This window comes from Saccopteryx bilineata, chromosome 1, assembly GCF_036850765.1.
Source record: "Saccopteryx bilineata isolate mSacBil1 chromosome 1, mSacBil1_pri_phased_curated, whole genome shotgun sequence".
NCBI classification, from domain to species: domain Eukaryota; kingdom Metazoa; phylum Chordata; class Mammalia; order Chiroptera; family Emballonuridae; genus Saccopteryx; species Saccopteryx bilineata.
This window is the reverse complement of record NC_089490.1, coordinates 238,902,591-238,923,981: the sequence shown is the minus strand read 5'-3', so window position 1 is coordinate 238,923,981 and position 21,391 is coordinate 238,902,591. Positions and strand designations below refer to the sequence as shown.

General features: G+C 45.8%; 1 protein-coding gene across 2 annotated transcripts in view; it reads right to left on the bottom strand.

Moving 5' to 3' along the window:
- NEK7 (NIMA related kinase 7) overlaps nucleotides 1-14,493 on the bottom strand; it is a 100,607-nt gene extending 86,114 nt beyond the window's left edge. The window contains exon 1 of one of the 2 annotated variants that reach the window (XM_066238617.1): nucleotides 14,375-14,493. The gene's annotated coding sequence lies outside the window, so the exon portion shown is untranslated. Of the gene's footprint in view, nucleotides 1-14,195 lie in introns of both variants that reach the window. The other variant, XM_066238609.1, reaches the window with a different exon arrangement.
- Nucleotides 14,494-21,391: the final 6,898 nt, after the last annotated feature.

The window sequence follows — 21,391 nt, the reverse complement described above, 5'->3', positions numbered from 1 at the left end:
CAGAGGTCACCAGCTTGAGCGCGGGCTCATCCGGTTTGAACAAAGCTCACCAGCTTGGACCCAAGGTCGCTGGCTCGAGCAAGGGTTTACTCGGTCTGCTGAAGGCCCACGGTCAAGGCACATATGAGAAAGCAACTAAGGTGTTGCAACAAAAAAATGATGATTAATGTTTCTCATCTCTCCGTTCCTGTCTGTCTGTCCCTATCTATCCCTCTCTCTGATTCTCTCTTGGTCTCTGTAAAAAATAAATAAATAAATAAATAGCCATCCATCTAAAGAGAAAATCTAATGAGGACACAGTCCTGCTTAAAACCCTTCATTGAGTGGAACACACTCTCTTCGCCTTGCTCCTCACCAGGCTGCACGTCCCCATTATAAGTGCTGTGCTCTGGCCGCAGTGGACCGTTTACACTTCTCCCAGTGCCAGGGCAGCTCCCGGCCGCGTGCCTTCCCGGCTAGCCACCTGGACAGCCTTGCTTCAGACTCAGCTACTTGTCCGTCTGGGGTCCTAACCACTGACACCAGCAACAGCAACTACAACTTAAGGGAAGAATCTGTTTCTTCCTCTTTTTTTTTTTTTTTTATCTCTACTATATATGAAAGCCCAATAAATATTGTTAAATAACTGAATTTAGAAAACAAAGAACTATAAAGAATACAATACAGATCTAACCACCAGGCCTAGTTCAAACTCACATGAGCATCTACTTTGAATGAGTAAGACAAGTCACACCCCGGAGGTCAGCTCACACCCCACCCCCTGCCCCCAGCGAGAGTTCATAATGAGCAGAGAGTCTGTGATGACAGGATAGGGCTCAAATCCTTATCTCACAGTAACAAGTCCAGGAAGCTTTCTGCTGTAATAAAGTGGTTAAGAGAATTAAGTATGAATACTTCTCAAAGTATGAAGTGGTACGCAGGTATAAGGTAGCAATATTCCTTCTGCTTTCCTTACAGGAGAATTCCCCTATGAAGGTAAGTGATCTCCATTCGGCCCTTTCAAAATCTGTCCAAAAAAATTTTTATAGACTTTCTAATTTTAGGTTAAGTGTGGTTGTATCGCATCGCATCGCATCGTATCGTATTTCTGCCAGGTCATGCAGTTACTCTCACAGCAACAATTAAATCCTGGCAAAGGCATGGTCACTAGACAACCATTCCATTGTAAAACTAGAAAGATCATGGCCACCTAACTAGAAGCACCCAGAGCAAGAGACAGGCATACAGAAAGGGCTGAGATGATCAGCTTGAACCCATCTTCCAAACCCAATTATAAAAAAATTTCTACTGAATTCCTTGTGCTAAATAATTCATGGCAGTGGATTCTATCATAGTGCCACTGATAAGGCCCTATGGAATACATTCTCTTTCTTGGAAATGCTTTCATTAGTATGAATTATTTATTGTAAGGTCATTTGTTTAACAGCCTTCAGTCTGAAACAAGTGCTTACTAACCAAAAAAAAGTCATCAGAAAAAAAAACACTTTTCATTTAAATAAAAGAAAAATGTAATAGGTTTTCTCGAATTAACACATGATTTTACATTCAATCTCATAAAAAGCTTATTAATGCTATTTACTCATGTGTTTTGCATATGTACTTTATCAGACACTGATCTATGCACGGGTTATTCCTGAACTTCCAAAATCCTCTTTTCATAATACGGTTTACAGTAAACCAGGAAGTAGTTTTAAAAGACTTCCTTCTCTCAATTACTCCGCCTGATGCTGCTAAAACCCAGACCAGGGAGCTGAGGCCCAGAGCGTCCTGGGGAGACAGTGGCCGGAATCTATCCCCTGCTACCCTCCCAGAGAGTGTCACTTGGACCCTTCCCCTGGGCCCTCATGACAGGCTTAGGATCTGAGCTAGGCGTCCACCAGTCTATTCAATGGGAGACCGGTGAGGAGGACATAACTGGTGGTTAACACAACAAACTGACTGGTCACCCCGCTTTGCTAAGAGCTGCCTTTTCCCTCCTGCTCAGCCTCCCCCCTCCAAACAGAGAGAGGAACAATACCTGGGTCTCCGGGTTTGCCTGAGCTCTCGTTCACTCTGCACAGACTTCCAATGCAAATTGAAAATTCAGAAAGGACAGAAAAAAGCAAGTATGTAAAAGCCACTGACTCAGAGTTGCCCATAACTGTCCCAGCTTTTAATAAAATTTCTCAACGTTCTTGCTCATCAGGTCGATAATGGTTATATTTTACATTTTAAAATTTGCCTCCTGACAAACTAAACTGCTGTTACATTCTTCTTGACACCAGAGCTGAACTCAAGTTCGGCGGATTGCGCACCGTGCACTGCAGCAGCGCCAGGCCAGTGGTCTCACCAAACCCGAACCAGTTCACTGAGGGCACATCACCGTCACTTGCTGTCTGGAGCACACACCACACAGTGTGTACTCCCCTTAACACACGCAGACACACACACACCAAAAACAACTGCATTTATCATATAAAGCCACAATTTCACAGATACTATCCAAAGAATAAAGGTTATTAGTTTAAATTAATAGTAGGAGCAGCCAACATGATGTCATACTGACATCGTGATTTTTCTTCTAAGCTTCCAGCCATTAAAACTATGAAAAGATACTAAGTAAAATGTACCTATTTAGGAGTGGAACCACCTTTCTCTAAGCCAGTATCTGACCCCCACATACCAGATGACAATCTTCCATCAATTTACAGTTAGTAATTATTAAGAAGGAAATAATTTCAGTGTTAATCTAGTCATTTCCTTAGGCAGCTCAGTATGATGTCTTCTTTGTGAGGAGAGTGTCAGAAAGTCAGAATGGAATTAATCTGGCAAGCCTCTATAATAAGCACCTCTCATGGCGCCCCCCCTGTGGAAAGCCAGACCCCTTCACAGGATCTGGGGGCGCACCTGCTAAGGAGGGGCCTTCAGTTCGTCAGCCACAAATCAGCCTAACCTAACTGTTCATCCTTTCAACGTCGTCTCCTCATTCCAAGAACTCAGTTCTTTGTTCCTTGTTGCCCAAGCCTGTAGCTTACACCTCATCGCCAAACATGTCTCTGTCTGAACTGACCCTACACTCTCCTGATTTTCCCCAAGTTCATGTCTGCTACTCCTGGTTCCCATCCGAGCCAGTTCCCATCGCACCCCACTCCACGACCTTTCAGAAATTAAAATTCAGAAATCAGACACCAGCCCAGACTTTGTGCTCAGATCTCTGACATGCTGATGACCACCTGCAGATCAATCCTTTACCTCTGTCACACGTGAGACCCCTCATCCATGCCCTTCCCCGGGCCTTGCAGGGACGCGTGTCTGGCACTCATCCCAGACTTCCCTGAAACCAGCTGCTCCACTGCCCTGGACATTTTCTCACTGCGAAGACCCGCCCAGACTTTCTGCCCAAGTCATGGAGGAGCTGGGGTCACCCACCATCCCCTCAACAGCAGTTCTGACAAGTGGCTGCAGAGCCAACATAGAGACGCACGGGAGGTGACTCATACCTTCCAGAAGCCCATGGTACCAAAAGATGCCAGGAGAATACAACGGGGCAGAGTGCTGAACCCTGAGGAGGCCAAAGGACGACCTCCTCCAACTTCCTGTGTCGGATCCGAGCAGAACCTCACAGAACAAAAACCTTCTTCACACACTGAGAGTGGATAGCTGAAGTGCAGAAAACAGGTATCAAAAACGGTGGAGAAAAAAGCATAAAGATAAACCACAAAGGAAGCCAGAAAGGGTGAAAAATTTATCCAAAAAAATGGTAAGTGGTGCTATGTGACTAAAATATAGGGGAGTGCAAAGAATGAACCCAGAAAGGCCAGTCAGAGGCAGGCTGAATGTGGGACTGTGGGAAATGGGTGGGTCAGGCCGGATGGTGCTGTGTTTGGCCATTTCTGCATTCCCATGTTCTGCACGCCATAGAAACCGATGTGTCTCTAGAAGCACAAGCTAGATCTGTGTTTAGATGGCTGCTCACTTTCAGCAGCCTACCAACACCCCCACATTTCTCTCTCCTGCTTGTGCACCGGGCAGGCCCACTAGGAGAGTGGGGAGAATGAAGGGGCAGATGGGAAAGAAGGCACGTGGCGCAAAGGGAGTCACGGCCGCATTTGTCTCGTGGCTGCTGGAAGTCTCCCAAGACCAATGCTCCATGTCTCTGCATCCTGGCACATGGGCCTCCAAGTTCAGAGAAAGCTGACCATGACATGAACCTCACTGTAACACTGGATGCTGCTGCACCATCCGCCGGGCCCCATTTTGAAAAGCGTGTGCAAATACCCCACAAAGTCCATATGAAAGAAACAAACGGGCCTTTACGTCTTACTGGGGAAAGGCTGGCATTCAGGGGATGATAACCAGCGTGTGAACAAAAGACCTTGTCAGGGACCACCAGCTGGAACCTCAGGGTCCTCACGTTTCCTGACTCAACACCCGTCATCCACCCCTGCAGACTGGCTGCCCACGCACCCCATGGGCACCGCTCACCCCCAGGCCCGCCGCGCCTCTCCAGCTGAGTCCGTCGGTGCTAACTCAGCTCACAGGGAGACTCAGACTCTGTGGTCGGCAGCTGAAAAGATATAAACCAGAACCTGGACTTCATCCAGGACTTCAAAACCTTCTTCTGCAAGTACTTCTTTTCAGTATATATACACATTTTAACATTTTTTTTAAAAAGGTGAGCACGAATGGTCATGAGCAAAACTCCAAAATTAATGAAAAAGGTAAAAAACAAAACAAACGCTGGCAGAGAGTCAGTTTGAAATGACCGTTCAGCTTCCTGGATTGCATACCGTTACTTACATGCGAAGACCTGTCCCTGTCTCCTGACACATGATGGGGGAGGGGGCAGTTAGAAGGGCCTGAGCACCAGCACTTGTTATCAACGGAAAGAAGGCGGTCATGGAAAAAGGAACAGGTTATTCATCGTGACGTCTTGAACACCGGCCACAAGGCCAGATATGAAGATGGAAAAGTTGGGTGCAGCCAGGCCCGGGAGTCAGAACTCAGATGACGGGATTGCAAACCATCTCTGGGGTACGGGAAGTGGTAAGCTTTCACACCCACCGAGAGAAATACTGCAGAAATGCCAAAAATGGTGAGAACAGCACGCAGCATAAGCAGGACACTGACAGGGATCGTGGGGCTGGGATGGAACCAAAACTTAACACTTAGATGCACGATTTCCTTTACCTTGTTTGAAGTGGCACTTTCTCTTTTGTTATTACTCACTGGTTATTGATAAAATATTTATACTTCTGTCTCAAACTTCATTTCAACTGATTTATAATAGTGATTTCAATTACCAGTCAGCATCTGGGCGGAGACGCTGATGACAGGTGCCGGAAGAGGCTGATTCTTAGGCCTCACCGACTGCAGAGGCTGCGCATCCCTGGCCAGAAATGACACCAACAGTAGGAATGGCCTCTATACATAAATCACTAATTTTTTAAATTAAAACATATATTTTTAAAAAGACCATGTGCCATTTCTCAGTGCGGCCTGAGCAACACCTGCAGCAGAGTAACCTACCCTGCTTATGTTAAAGCTGGTCCCCAACACAGACCAGCAGCCTTCCAAGTCTGCGAACAAAACCGTCCAGGGTGCTTGTTTCCAAATACCTGTGCCCATCACATCAGAATCTTTGACATGGCTGTTCTGAGGGCTGTAGTTTGGGAGACACAGCAGGACAATGCTTTAAAAGTATAGCCTCTCTCAGTCGGGGCAGAAAGGTCACCCATATACTACTAAACAGCTATAGCAATTTTGTAAAAATCATTTTCAATGTACAAACAATACAACTATTTCAAGGACTTGTGAAATAAATCTTTTAGGATTAATGTGACTCACCTGTAATCATTCTGCTTTGTAAGGTAGGATTTTCACAGGCAACACATATAATAAATGAGAATCAACTTTCAAGAGAGAGGCACGGCTACCAAGGTAAAGGAAACAGTGAGCTGCGATCTCTGAATCCAAGAGGGGAGGAGAAATCAGAGGGCATGCAGAGCACTTCAGACACACAAGAAGCAACGGGCACGTAAGTTATACTCAATATACCAAAATGCAACGAGGGGCTAGCTCTTACAAATCAAGGCTTCTGATATAATGAAATATGTGTTTATGAAAAAATTATCAACAAGCCTGTGACCATGCGTGATCTTTCTGGCCTAGGAGTAGCCTCTAAAATGGTCATTGCCGCTCCTTCTTTGATCCTGTTTCACAGTGAGGACAGAGCAACACACCTGATGTTCACTTCAGAGGCAACAAAAATGCTTCACCCCCAGGCCACCAGGCACTCACATACTGGCTGACCTGAGTCAAAGCCCTGCTAGGGGCAATCAGAGGTCGCCATCGCTCTATCAGCAAGTCTGTAGTGAGCATGTACCATGAACAGAGCACAATTCTGTTGATGCAGACATGGGGAAAACAAACACGCTGCCTAATACCAAGAACACTGCCAGGGTAACACACCAGACAGCACTGATTGTCACGGATCCAAAGGGATGTGGGTCAGCAAGCTGACATCCTTGGGCTACAGTTTATTCTCACATTAACTGAAAAGGATAGCTTGGAGTGTCCTTCCGGGTCTAAAGGTTTGTGACTTAGTGAACCATGCACTTAAGGCCTCCTAAGGAAACCGCCAGATAATGGAGAATGGAAAACCTGACTGGGAACAGCTGCTCTGTGGAAGTAATAGAACACTCACTGCAGATCACACATGTGCAGAATCACTTGGGGGCCTTTCTCTTTTAGGTACAATCTCTGCACAACCTTAAAATACTTTGTTCACAACAAAAAGATCAGAAATCTAAAAACCTTTAGTATGGGAAAGATCTGAAAGGATAGGTATGGACTTTAAATTTTAAGTGTAAGAGTGATCAGAGGTAAAGAAGAGGTCATATGGCAGTCCTAACCCAGTGTGAGTTTAGGAGGAAGAGGAGGAGGATAGACAGACAGAGTCACACAAGAAGAACACCGGAATGTAGGCAGAGATGGGAGAGACAAGGAACACCAGGGGTGACTGCCCATGCCAGAGGCTAAAAGACAGACATGGAACACATTCTCTATGGACATCTTTATGGACATCTTGACTTTTGATTCCTGACCTTCAAGAAGGATGAGACTGGCCCTGGCTCGTTGGCTCAGGATAGAGCATGAGCCTGGCATGTGAATGTTCCAGGTTTGATTCCCAATCAGGGTACACAGGAGAAGCACCCATCTGCTTCTCCACCCCTCTCCCTCCTCACTTCTCTCTCTCTCTCTCTCTCTCCCTCTCTCTCTCTCTCTCTCTCTCTCTCTCTCCTCCCCTCCTGCAGCCATGGCTTGATTGGAGTGAGTTGGCCCCGGGCGCTGAGGATGGCTCCATGGCCTCTCCTCAGGCACTAAAATGGCTCCTGTTGCAACAGAGCAACAGCCCCAGATGGCAGAGAATTGCTCCTAGTGGGCTTGACAGGTAAGATCCCCACTTGAGAATATGCGGGAGTCTGTCTCTGCCTCCCTGCCCCTCACTAAGTACAAAAAGAAAGAAAGAAGAAAGAAAGAAAAAAGAAAAAAAGAAAGAAGAAAAAGAAAAAAGAAAAAAAAAAAGAAAAAGAAAGAAAGAGAAAGAAAGAAAGAAGTATGAGACAATAAATCTCTATTGTTTTAAGCTGGTCACTTTGTGTTGACCAGCTGGGGCAGCCCTAGGACACTAATCCAGATGTTAAAGGCGAGGACCTATCACATCCACTGCCTAAACCACCGCAGTCCAGGCATGGTTCTGGGGCCCCCAAAATGCAGTGGGCTGGCTAGCGTCTCTCCCATCACAGAAGAGGCAGCACTCCCCTGCCTGGTTTTGGGAAACTTTGCAGGGAGCTAAAATTCCCTGCCAGCCATTAAACAGTGTGTAATAAATTCCTTCCTAATTAAAAAAGAGAGTGATGAGAAGAGTCATGGGAGAACTGCCTAGTGAAACACAACTCTTTATTAGCAGCTGACAGGTAAACATTCTAGGTCATAAGATGACAAAGTGAAGATGAAAACAAATGCCATTCAACAATCAGAATATTTACCAAATGTAGAAAGTTTATTAAGACTTTGTTTTAGTTATATATTGAAAATATTTTTTAAATGCCAGTTTTCACTGAATAGCCTACCTGCCACCACACTATTCTACATGAGTTCTGACACCAAAGACAGTGAAGAAAGCAAAAGGCCTGAGTTTGTAGGTTGCTATTAGATATTGAGAAGAGAACATAAATTCCTCTCCATAAAACCAAATCCATCAGTAAGCATTCTTCTTGTATAATAAATACCTTTCAATTTACCCATGTTTGTTGGATAACACACCACGCCTAGACATAAACTGTTAGGAATAAGGAATAAGTATTTGCCTAAAATACATGAACTATTGTCCATGGTGCCTTTGTGACAGTATGCAAACATGTCACATTATTTTACTACAGCAGCCAGCAGCCAGATATAAAAGGCAATGAAAGATATGCAATGCCTTACATTTTAGAAGCATAAGAATTTTTCATAAGCACATTATTTAATTTTCCCAATCATAACATAAGAGAAATGATGTGGGTCTTGTTATGGTTACAACCACAATAAAAACTGGAGCAATTTCCCAGGTAAATATGAGAATATGAGTGCTAGGTCACTTAAGGAGGGATGCACAAGGCCTGAGGAGTTTTATAGGAAATTTAGTTATGCATCTAAGAACAGATGGGCTGAGACCCTTGTGGCTTCGGCAGTGAGAGGAATGTAAGCCTCGTGCGATACAGAATGGGGTTTGATGGTAATTCCTGCTGCAGGGGGAAAGTTCTGTTACCTGTGGCCTTTAAACAATTGTTTTTGTGTGGGGGGTGCTGACTAAGGAACAGAATGTTCAGTAAGTGAAGGGGACATGACTAACTGGCAGAATGCCGAGGAGGGGGCAGGAAGACATCGATCAGGATTGCTCCGGTGGAGAGCTATGGGAACTGCCCTCCTGCCAAGTCACCCAAGTTCAGCCTGGCTAGCCAAGGCATTTGGTGGGGGGCCCTGGACCTGAACCTAACAATGAGGACAATATTTTAACAATGAAAACACAGAGTTATAAGCATACTAGAAAGACTATTTTTAATTTTGCCATTAGAAAAGGTATTTAGGAATATTTTTGCAACTCCCAACTTATGCTGTCTAAAATATAGCCCCCCCTCAACTTCTGGTTTTTTCCTACCTGAGAAACTAAAGATTACTGCCTCTCCCTGTCATCCCTCCCAAAAAATTATAAACACATTGACTAAAATGTGGAAACCACTAAATTATGAATATGGAAATCAGAGCACACAGAGGAAGCCGAGAACGTGAAGTGAGGAGAGCCGGGTAGGGCCTGCCCAGACCCAGCTGGCCCAGACCCAGCTGGCCCAGGCAGAGAGGATAACAAGCGGGTCATCAGAAGAAGTAGAATCATGTGTCCACACCACGGAAGGTCTTTGGAATAGAGAAATGGGTGATATGAAAAACACTCACTGAGCCCAGTACCACACCTTACAAAGATGCTCTATCTTCTCATCAAAGCATTCTCACCTGAGCTGGGAAAACTAAGGTCTGAGACGAGCATGGAGCATACTGAGATTCCTCATCCCATGGGGGACAGAGAAGACCGCTGGACTGGGGCCCCAGAGTAAGACAATGGGGTGGGCGTGGTATACACGCTGACTGTGGCCCTCCCCACTGGCACAGGCCCTTCCCAGTATTCCTTTTCTTAATGGAAAAGTAGTATTTTATAAAAGACTAAGTCAACTGTTTTTAAAAGAAAAATAAAATCTGTCTGCCCTCTCGCTCATGCCCAAAATTTCCTCTAAAAGGAAGGAAGGCAGCTAATGTGGGAGGTTCACACTGAAAACGGCTAAACCACCAAAACTCATTCCTGTTAGTGTTATCGGTCAGTCAGGTGAAAATAGATGCCTGGCACCAGAGCGCATCGTGGTCTGGTGAGGAGGAAGCTGGAGAGAGGTGCACCGTCAATCACTGTCACAGGACGGTGATGGGGTCCCTCCCACGCAAAGAAGGCTGGGAAACCCTCAAATGGTGAGTGGATCTAGAAGAAGTTCCTATATTTAGGAAGCCTCTGAGATGGAACACAAAATTTGAGAATGAAGGACTGGGCATTCCTCTGAGGGGACTGCAGAAAATCAAGAGATTGTCACGAGAGTCTGAGGACCCAATCAGCTATAAAACACAGCTGCAGGAAAGCCACATCAACCCGAGTATCGCTGGCCTCAAGTCCTGCTTAGACCTTTGGTATTGTCTTCGAAAGCAGGGGTGACCCTCCAGCCTCTTTTATTCATCAAGTTTTCTTCAACACACCCACACCCATTGGTTTGGACACTCACTGCCCACGGCTACAATGCAGTAGCCACGACAAGAGACCACATGACTCACAAGGCCAGAAGTATTTACTATCTACCCTTTAGAAAGAAGTGTGTACACCTCGGAATAGAGAAATAGGTAAAAGCAACCTGAAATAAGAAGTGTGCCCTGAACTACTTACTAGTACTTATACTGATTAGCAACAAAAAAAACCCTGGCAAGATTAACCGAAAGGTCCATTTCCATTAGGTAACAGATGATATATATATAATTTCTAATATATATATACCAGCGGTTCTCAACCTGTGGGTCGCGACCCCGCCGGGGGTTGAACGACCAAAACACAGGGGTCGCCTAAAGCCATTGGAAAATACATATTTTTTTTAGGCAACCCCTGTGTTTTGGTCGTTCGACCCCTGCCGGGGTTGCGACCCACAGGTTGAGAACCGCTGATATATACATACACACACACACACATATATGTATTTCTATAGGCCAATTAAATAAGTCCTCATATACTGTTCTGATTAACTCTATATAACTATTACAAAATAGTTTATTGTATAAACTCATTATGAAAATATGTATAGTATGAGCAAGTTGTTATTTTGACAAAGGTTAAAAAAAGAAGTTACACTGCTCAAAGTTAAGGAATGCTTCATGACCACCTGTCTGTCCTCTTCCCACTGCTCACTAAAAACCATGAAAAACATTGTTTTCTTCAGAATAAAAAAGAAATTGTGAAGATACATAACACATAGGGATAACCCAACTATTAATCACCAAAAAAAGGAGTCAACAGTTTAGAAGTTTTGTAACTGAGTGAATAGTTCTCCATTAGTTTTATGTTTATTATCTCCATTAGTTTATTAGTTTAAAAATTCTCAACTCCCATTGTATCCTGCAAATAAATACATTTGATTGCAATTATATAACATTGTTCACCCATATGCCCTACAAAAATGAAAGAGGAGCTAAACTGAAATATTCAAAAGTATGAACGAACATTTGTTAAACACCTTGCTACATATTGATAGAAATGCTAACAAATGAATTCAGAGCAAATGATAATCACACAGGTCATTCTTGAGACACCCTCAAGCATCAGAGTAAGTGTGCTCCCCTGTCTTATATATATAAGGTACTAAATACCTACCCTTGCAACCTCTTGAGCAAGTATCTGAAAAGACAAGTTTTTTTGCTTTTATGGCACCAGGAATGTGGACGGAGTACTTCGTGCAGCTGCAGCTATACCGCACATTTTTTAAATACCAAGACCTAATTAAAAAAAAAAAAAACTCAAAGGAAACAAAACCTGAAAGGAATTTTGGAACTTATCTAATTATGCAACTTCTTTTCCAAAACTGCTTTCAGAAACCACTCTTCTCTACGAATGCCCGGAATGGTGGTGACTATGTTAATACTATTACACAGACAGATTCTGAAACAGCAGATCAGGCTCCTAGGAAACAGTATTTGGTTCTAGACATGCTGTAAAAGTCTCTAGTGCTACGTCAACCCACGTGTTTAGGTGCAAATGTACCTCGATAAATGCACGATGCTGGAGATGAATGCAGAAATGTCTGCACACATTGGAGCCCCCAGCTGTCCACTCGAGGGGCGGGGAGGGGAGTTCAATTCCGCTGCGCAGACTTGGCACCTGCTCCTGGGGTTGCACACTCAGCACCTGCTCCTGGGGTCGCACACACCCGCGACACTGATTTCCTGTGTCGGGAGTGGACGAGCCGCCTGCCCCGGCTCCTGCCGCCCCACCGGGGAGATACGTAGTGGGGCCAGGGACTCCCATCCAGGGCAGTCTGCCTACACCCGGGGCACGTCTTCGCTGCCCGCCTGACAAACAAGCCTAATCGTGCAAAGACCCCCACGTGCCCGCTGCTGAACATTGTGGATGGACCCTGACACGCCAGACAACTTCAGAGGGAAAGCTCGATAGGTCACGGGGCCACACTTAGTTTGTGGACCCTCGGGTTTCAGTTACAGCGGTGGACAAAGGGGCAGCCGAAGAGGGGGGCGGGACATGCGCAAGGGGTGAGAGGAAACGGGGGCCTCCCTGCTCTCAGTTCCAGATAGAATTAATTTCACTGGCCCTGGGTGGGTTGCACGGACCACCACCCACAAACTCCCCTCCAGCAGGGACTCTCAGTCCCCACCTGCCCCGCCCTGAGGCCGGAAGTCCCGCCCCCGTCTGAGAGGCGGGCTGTCCTCGCAGTTCATTGGTTGTGGACCGCATCAGTGTGGCGGAGGGCGGGGCCTCGCGCCTCAGAGCGGAATCTCAGGCCCGCACTTCCCAGGGTTCAGGGCTTCCTGAGCCCGCGAGAAAGTAATCAGCTTCCAAAAGGGGTTTCTTCGCCCTTTTATTTCATGGGCCCCTCTACAACCATCCCCACACAGTTTCCGCCCAAAGTTTTCAAGCTCCTCCTCTTCTCCCCCACCCCAGCAAGCTCCCAGGCCAGGACCAAACAGAGGATGCGGAGGTTTGAGCAGTGAACCAGCCGCGGAATGGATCTTCCTGAGGCCAGCAGAGAGGACAGCTTCCCCGAGAAATAAAATAACTAAGTTTAACGTTTTACCGTCTTACGTGCACTGGCCTTCGCCAACAGTGATGGCCAAGAACACTGCGCGTCCATTCAACAAGAGTTGCTCCAAAGCATGGCAGGGTTAATTGCATCTCTTGTTAATGACTCATTGTGGTCAGCGTTGGTCGGCTTGTCCCAAACGTACCACACGCTTTCTGAGTGAAAGTCCTATGCCACTCTTCGACCGACCCGCAGCAGCTCAAGCTCCTGTACAGATTTTATCGACGTACACTCTGTTTGATTCTGTAATGCAACCTGACATGACACTGCTGTCGCCTGCAGGGAGTGTGCACACTTCTTGAAATTCAAAATCCCTCGGAGGAGGAATTAGAAACAGTGGTTGTAATTATGACGGGTACACAGTGCTCAACAAACTAGGGGCATCCTGAGTTTTTCAACTACATCCTTAGCATCCTTAGTCTCCAAGGAGCAGGAAAATCATTTCATTCTGTAACTTTCAGCTCCGTCACCACCACTGCCCAAGGATGGGCATATATTACCGTAAATAAATATGTCCTTAGTATTTATCCCTATCAAGGACTACGGCTGTGGAGAACACGATTCATTTGTTGGCGACATCATGCCCCAAGGCCTACAGTGTAAGGAAAGGGGCGACCCGCTGCAACATGCTCTGGGTTGCGTTCGCTTCCTGACACTGTCCTGGGCAATGTGGCCCTCCCATCTATCTCCTTTTTCCTTTGGGACTTCCTTCGTGTTTCTGGCTTTAGCCTCAGTTTTCAATTTCGTTCTTTTCCACTGCCACCATCACCACCATTGTTCGCTAGGGCCTGGTCATTCCTCTCTCTGACATTTCTCACCCTCCTGGAGTCCCACGAAATCTCACTTTCAACAAGGCGTTCATCCTCCCCGCACTGCTCAAAACTCTGGGGGGCTTTATGCCGCCCACCTTCTCCACGGAACTTCACTCTGCCAGGTCTGGTGGCGACCGAATCCTGACAGCTGGGTCTAACCAATCAGTGACGGATAAATAACCGGCGCCACCAATCACCACCCGCCGGGCGGCGGGAGGCGGGATTTCGCCCAAGTTCCTCAGGTCCTGAAACCAAAGACCTGTTGCAGTCCCTGCCGTGTCCGCGCAGTTTCTTAGTTACCGCGGCCACAGCCGCCGGAACCGATGGCAGGCGTGAAGCTTCCGCACGGCCCACAAGCTGGACCCGACCACCCGGCTAGAGTGCGGCACGTCCCGGTTGTGGGGCCCGGAGCTCCCCCGCTCCCCTGCGCGCGTGGCCCCGCGCCCGCGACCCCGCAGCAACTCACCAGGAAATTGGAAGTCGTCTGTTCTCCTGCCCACGAGGGACTCGGGGGCAGGCAGGCAGCCCGGCCAGTGGGCGCCGCGGAAAAGCCTGCTGGGCTGGGGGCTGTGGCTGCGGGGCCCGGATCCGCAGGCCACTTCGCACCGCGCCGCCCCCGCGGACGCTGCAGGTGCGGCCACCCACCTCGCACGGCGCAGCGCGTCCAGAGTGCGAGCCTAGCAGCGGCCCATCCTCTCCTGCAGCTCCCGCTCCTCCTCCCGCGGACGGCGCTGTCAGGAGTGTAAACATCCCGGCATCCCCGAGGAGAGGGCGGGGCGGCAGCTAGCCACGCCCCCTGTGCGGCTGGCCAGCCCCCCCACCCCTGCGCCCTGGCGCTGCGTGTCCTCTTCCCCATGGTTTCTGCGGGCCTCCGTGCGGCTCCCTGCCGAGCCGAGGGTGCCTGGCAGCCTCACCTTGGAGCCAAGGCAGCCCTGGAGGAGCTCCTCCCCGCACAGGACTGGTGCTGACCGGCCTGGCGGTACGGGACTTGTCCTTCTGCTCCCCTAACCGTATCCTCCTCCTTCGGGCCCACCTCCCTCCGAGCCAGGGGTCTCCCAGAGGGTCTCCCGTTTTTAGAGAAGTTGCGTTTTGTTTACATATATTTAAATGCCCCGACCCTTGCGAGCGGTGAGCTGAATGGACCACGTCCCCGTTGGGATCCCATTCTCTCTTTCTGGGGGGCTGGGGGTGGGGGAGGGTCCAGCACCCGTGCGTGGTACGAACCCGCGTGAAAGGAAGAATCCTAACCTGGAAGGCAGTGGCTCTCAGGGCATATCCGAAACGTGGACAGCCTGGTTGGTACCTAAAATTTAGGGGTGCAGGCTATGTATACATTATAACATATGCACACAAACGTATGCCAGGTCCCTAACACCGGAGCCGCGACGTTTAGAATGTTTGAATCCAGCCCCTTCCCTGCTTCAACGACTGGACACGCATTACATGAGGGGACCGCTAGGAGGCACTGTGGAGTTGACCACGCCTTGATTTCTTATTCCAGCTCAGAGATAATTAACTCTGTGACCCGGTGGCAAGTTATTTCACCTCTCCCCAGTATCAGTTTCTTTGTCCGCAGGAGAACACAGTAGAGTAAACACCTCTCTCTAGGCGGTGAGAGTTAAAGGAGATAAAGGAAAGTGCTTAAGCTTCAAGAGCCAGGTGCTTATAGGTACTCATTACATAGTTGTTATTGCTCCTGGGTCTTTCCACTAGTTTGACTTCGCTATGAAAGGGATTCGAGCCAAGGAGTCAATTATAACGCAAATACATATAATGTTAAGGGCTCTGGAATTAAGACTTAGAAAGTTTCTTTTCAGTAGAAAATTAGATCTCAGGAAGAGAGGTTTGATCCCAGCGGCTCAAGAAGTATTAATCAATGTGCTAGACACTGCTCTTGATAATGTACTGGATAATGCTGCTTGATTATTACACTAAAAACCTGTGGGTTCTCATGAATAAAGGTACAACTGTTACCAAGGTACGAAGTCCCTACTCTCCTGGGGTTTACATTGCAATAGAAAAGACATTAATAAGAATAATAATAAGCTTTAAGTACAAATTGTGTTAAATGGCGATTCATATGAAAATAAAGTAGGGTAAGGAGACACAAGGAGGCAGGATGCTGTTTGGAATACGATTATCTGACATTGGAGCAGAGACCAGCAGGAAGCGAGAAAAGGAGCCACGTGTCCATCCAGGAGCAGAGCCCTCACAGCAAAGGTACAGACCCTGCTGGACATGGGCGTGGCTTGTTTGAGAAATGCCCAAGAGAGCAGGGGTCAGTGTAGCTGAAACCCAGTGAAAAACAGGTGAGCACTAGCAAGTGACATTAGAAGAGGGGGGTGGCGGGTATGGAAAGGGGACACATGTAGAAGCTTATCACTTTTAGAAGTTATTCAGTGAAATGCAGAGTCACAGCAACAGGGATCAAATAGGACTTGGGTTGGGGGAGCATAGCTGTACTGTGGAGAACACACTAGGACAGAAACAGCTAGAACAGGAGACCACTTGAATGGTCAGGTAGAAGATCCTAATGACCTGGACCACCATGCTAACAGGAGAAGTGATGAGAATGGCCAGAATGCAGATTTCTAAAATACAGCCAACATGATTTGCCAGTGGACTAAGACGTAGGGGTAAATAACAAGCCAGGGTGAAACCAGTGACATTAACTTTTGAACCAAGTCCTCTCAGGTCACACACCGAATCGAAATCAGTCAAATAAGAGCAGCGTCACTTGAGTCATTCACAGGCACACCTTGCAGGACAAGATAACCAGGTGTTCGCAGGGTGAAGATATTTCAAGCTAACACACGAGGCATCTACCTATCACACTACCTTTTAGAAAATGTGGGGAGATGGTCAATAAAACAGTCCAGTTTAAGTAAACTTCTGATTCATCTCCAGATCCTCTATGTCCCTGGCCTAAAGGAAACCAGTATTCCTTCTGAACCTGGCTGCTAGGCACGTAGATCCAAACGAGTTCATGAAAGAAGCCCTCGTAGCCACAGATGTTGGCTAGAAAGTATCCCATCAGTAGCAGTGACAGGGCACCCAAGGGGTTAGAATCACCTGGACCAGTTTGTCCTATTCTTCACCTTGAAAGTCTACAAAGTTACAGCTAAGTGTCAGGGTAGTGTTCTCAAGGTTGTGAAGACCGTCAGAACTGAATCCACGGAACTTTCGGTGACATTTTACCACCTGTGTGGTTGACAGGAATGTTGTCCCCAGCCACTGGCCCTTGGCTTGGCGCAACTATAAATGGAAAAACAGAGGCCTGGCCAAGAAAACTCCGCTGGCCCTGGGGTCATAACCTGAGAGTCCAGCTTTAACTCCTTTCCAATCAACTCCCCACCAAGCTCCCTCCAAAATTGCTAGTTTTTCCCTCCAAAATAATTAACACGTTAATTACAGTTCTTTTTTTATAGGAGCAATTTAGTGTTTATACCTAATTTCCATTCACTCTCACATTAACTTTGCTGTAACTGGTATTTGACCACTACACTAAACAAAACCTGTCGGTTTACACCAAGTTGCCCTGTTTTGTTATTCACACAGCTTTTCCAGCTCCACGCAATTTAAAAAAAAAAAAATCAGAGGGAGCGTTGATTATCAAAACACTGTTTTTTAATCCACAGGCTAACCAAGCCCAGGTTCAGTATAAATGCAACTTCTTGGTAAGGAGAGAAGCTGGCTGGAAACATTTTTTCCTGATGAAGGATGATGAGGTAATATTAAAAATAATTCCCCTTTGAAAAAAGATCCTCGCCACTGAGGGTCAGACCAGACTCAAACACACAGCGCTGGCAACATGTGTATGTGAAAAAACTACTGGTGATATTGGCAGCCACTGAATTTGGCAGTAAGATGGTGATGAGGCTTAGTCAAGCTGTTGAAATGTCTGGACTAACCCCGGCCAAGAGGAGGAAGTCAAAGTGCAGACGGTGGACGACCCAAGGGAGGTCACTTTCTGTCTGCCCTGGCTGTGGTCACCATGCCATGTCAGAAAATAAATCTTTCTCTTGCTTTGAGAACACCCACAGAGAATATTAGAAAGCTCCATCTTCACCTGAATGGCTCCGTGCGTTTCACCATAACAGGTCACACAGATGAACCTCCAAAGAAAACATTCTGATCAGCCTGGGTTGCATCCTCACATCATACTGCTAGTATCTGACATGATGGTACTTAGAGAAAATGGCTTTTCGGTGGAAACTGTGGCAACCTCATGGTGGCTATTTCCCAGCTATTGTTCTAGTAGTTAGAAAACTGAGAAAACATTTCAATGCATTATATAGGTGGGTTTTTTTAATGTATGGAAATGCAATATTTTGTATCAGTTGTTCAATAGGAAAGAAAGTACAATGAGCTAAAGTTTAGGGTTATATCATAGCTTCCTTTGGTCAACAGAATCCAGCTGAATTTATGCTTTTTGTCTCTCGTAGAAAAGCCAGAGGGCCATTATGCAGTGGGCAAGAAGTCAAAGCAATGAAGGAAATAGACTCAGAAACAATTTCCCTTTTCACATCTGGACACCCCATTGTTGGCGGGAATGCCAGACTGGGAGGTCATTCCACTGGGGGAGGAGGGACACTGTCCTCAGCCATACTGGCATTTTCAGTGAGGTTTCTTGACCCCCTTTTGAATATCTGTACTAACAGACTGTGATGACACCATCATCAAATCCCAAAGATTAATCAAAATAGTGAAATGATCTTCGGAATTAGTCTGGAATATTCTGTGTGCACGCCATTTACCCTGAAAAGGGGATGTTACCAATGTCTGATATCACACTACGAAGTGGGGCAATCACCAAGAGCTCCTCCTAATCCTGCTCCCCTTGTACCTCATGTGACTCCTCTCTTCATTCCTGGGATGCATGAACTCCATTCCGGCCTGCGAAACCGTTGATGAAGCTGTCAGTTTCCTAGTGAGGAAGCAGAATGGGAGTTAGAAGTACGTCTGTTTGTGTCTAGGATTTCTGCGTAGCTGCACTAAGAGGCGACTCTTTGGCTGCAGGTCCCTAAGTGCAGGTCTGACAAAGTCAACACGGGAGGTGTTTGCTCATCCTTAAGCCTGGATTGCCTAAAGCAGGGGTAGTCAACTTTTTTATACCTACCGCCCACTTTTGTATCTCTGTTAGTAGTAAAATTTTCTAACCGCCCACCAGTTCCACAGTAACGGTGATTTATAAAGTAGGGAAGTAACTTAACTTTATAAAATTTATAAAACAGTTACAGCAAGTTAAAGCATATAATAATAATTACTTACCAAGTACTTTATGTCAGATTTTCACTAAGTTTGGCAGAATAAATCTTTATAAAACAACTTACTACAGTTAAAGCTATCTTTTTATTTATACTTTGGTTGCTCTGCTCCTGCACACTATGAAAGCTGGAACACCCACTAGTGGGTGGTAGGGACCAGGTTGATTACCATTAGCCTAAAGCATACAAGTCTTCAATTCTTTTCCCACACCAACTGTCTACTCAGTGGTGGAAATGTTCATCAAAATACCTCCATTATTATTTCTTGAGCAGTTTAATGGCACCATGAATGTTCAACCTATTTGGCATGAAGCCAACCAGATTCAGGGTTACACCACTGCAAACCAAAACCAGGCTGAAAATCACAAGCTTTGTCCGGAGGACAACAGGCCAGGATCACCCACCAGCCTAGAAGACCTCCATTCTTCAGCCACTGGATTCAAACTCAAACCATGGAGATATTCTATTTCCCATTTCAAACCATGGAGATGTTCACACTGTCCAATCAGTTTTTCCATGCAAAGGCAGAATGAGGTAGGATGAGGGGAACCCAAAATAACACCTTGCAAGATAAAACAGCATCACTTCTCAAGCTTGAGAATCAGGGCAGGGGGGTGGAGGGGGCAAAAATAAGAGGCATGTATAAACACTTGATGAAGTGACTGTTCTTAAAAGTCAGGGCAGGAAGCTTTGAATGCATTAGCCCAGGCGTCCCCAAACTACAGCCCCCTGAGGCCGTTTATCCAGCCCCCGCCACACTTCAGGAAGGGGCACCTATTTCATTGGTGGTCAGTGAGAGGAGCACTGTATGTGGCGGCACTCCAATGGTCTGAGGGACAGTGAACTGGCCCCCTGTGTAAAAAGTTTGGGGACCCCTGCATTAGCCATTCAAACACTGGACAAGGCAAGTCAATATTGATCTACAGGTGTGTGGGGTAATCCATCCTTTGAAAGAATGAGAGAAAACAAACTGTAGGATGTCACCATGGAAACTGCAAACAGTCCTGATCAGAGGAACAGTGTCACATTTGCCCATCATTGTTACTTTTTGCTGTGTAACTGGTGTAAACTATTTCTATAAATATAAAACTACTTTATATCATTTTTACCATTAAATATTTGTTATTTTTAAAATATAAAATTAAAAGTTACCTAAATGTAAGTAACCTTTGAAAATGGTTTTCATATCTATAAACATATAAAAATACATAATGCATCATTCTGGAGAACCCTAGTATGCAACCGTTTAAAATTCTGTTTTGGAACTCCGACTTTTCTGAACCCCAACAAACCTACTCCAAGGCATATCATAATGAAATTGACATAAACCAACAGCAAAGAAAAAATTCTCAAGGCAGCCAGGGAAAAGAAGAATACAACATATAAAGGAAGGCCCATTAGATTATCATCAGATTTCTCAGCAAAAACTCTACAAGCTAGAAGAGAGTGGACCCCAATATTTAAAGTCCTGAAAGAGAGGAACTTTCAGCCACGAATACTATACCCATCAAAGCTATGCTTCAAATATGAAGGAGAAATAAAAACATTCACAGATACAGAAAAGATGAGGGAATTTATCATCAGAAAACCCCCACTCCAGGAATTACTAAAGGGGGTTCTCCAATCAGATACAAAGAACAAAAAAAAAACAGAGCCACAAGTAAAAGCTCCAAGAAGAACACAATAAAACCAAATTTAAACTGTGACAACAACAAAACGAAAGAGGGGGAGAAGATGGAGATTAACAGTAGCAAAGGACGATGGAGTGCAAAAGTACTCACAAAATAGTTCACTACGATGAATAGGGTAGGGACCCTTTTCATTACTCAAAGGTAACCACCATTGAAAAAACCACCACAGAAGCACATGAGATAAAAAAGATAGCAACAGAGGAAAGATGTATGGAATACAACCAAATAAAAACAAAAGATAGAAAAACGAAAGAGAAGGATCAAACAAGACACAAAACTAACAGAAAGCAAGATATAAAATGGCAATAGGGAACTCACAAGTATCAATAATTACACTAAATGTAAACGGATTAAACTCACCAATAAAAGGCACAGAGTAGCAGAATGGATTAAAAAAGAAAATCCAACTGTATGCTGCCTACAGGAAACTCATCTAAGTAACAAGGATAAAAACAAATTCAAAGTGAAAGGCTGGAAAACAATACTCCAAGCAAACAACATCCAAAAAAAAGCAGGTGTAGCAATACTCATATCGGATAATGCTGACTACAAGACAGGAAAAGTACTCAGAGACAAAAATGGCCATTTCATAATGGCTAAGGGGACACTGAATCAAGAAGACATAACAATTCTTAATATATATGCACCAAACCAAGGAGCACCAAAATATATAAGACAGCTACTTATTGATCTTAAAACAAAAA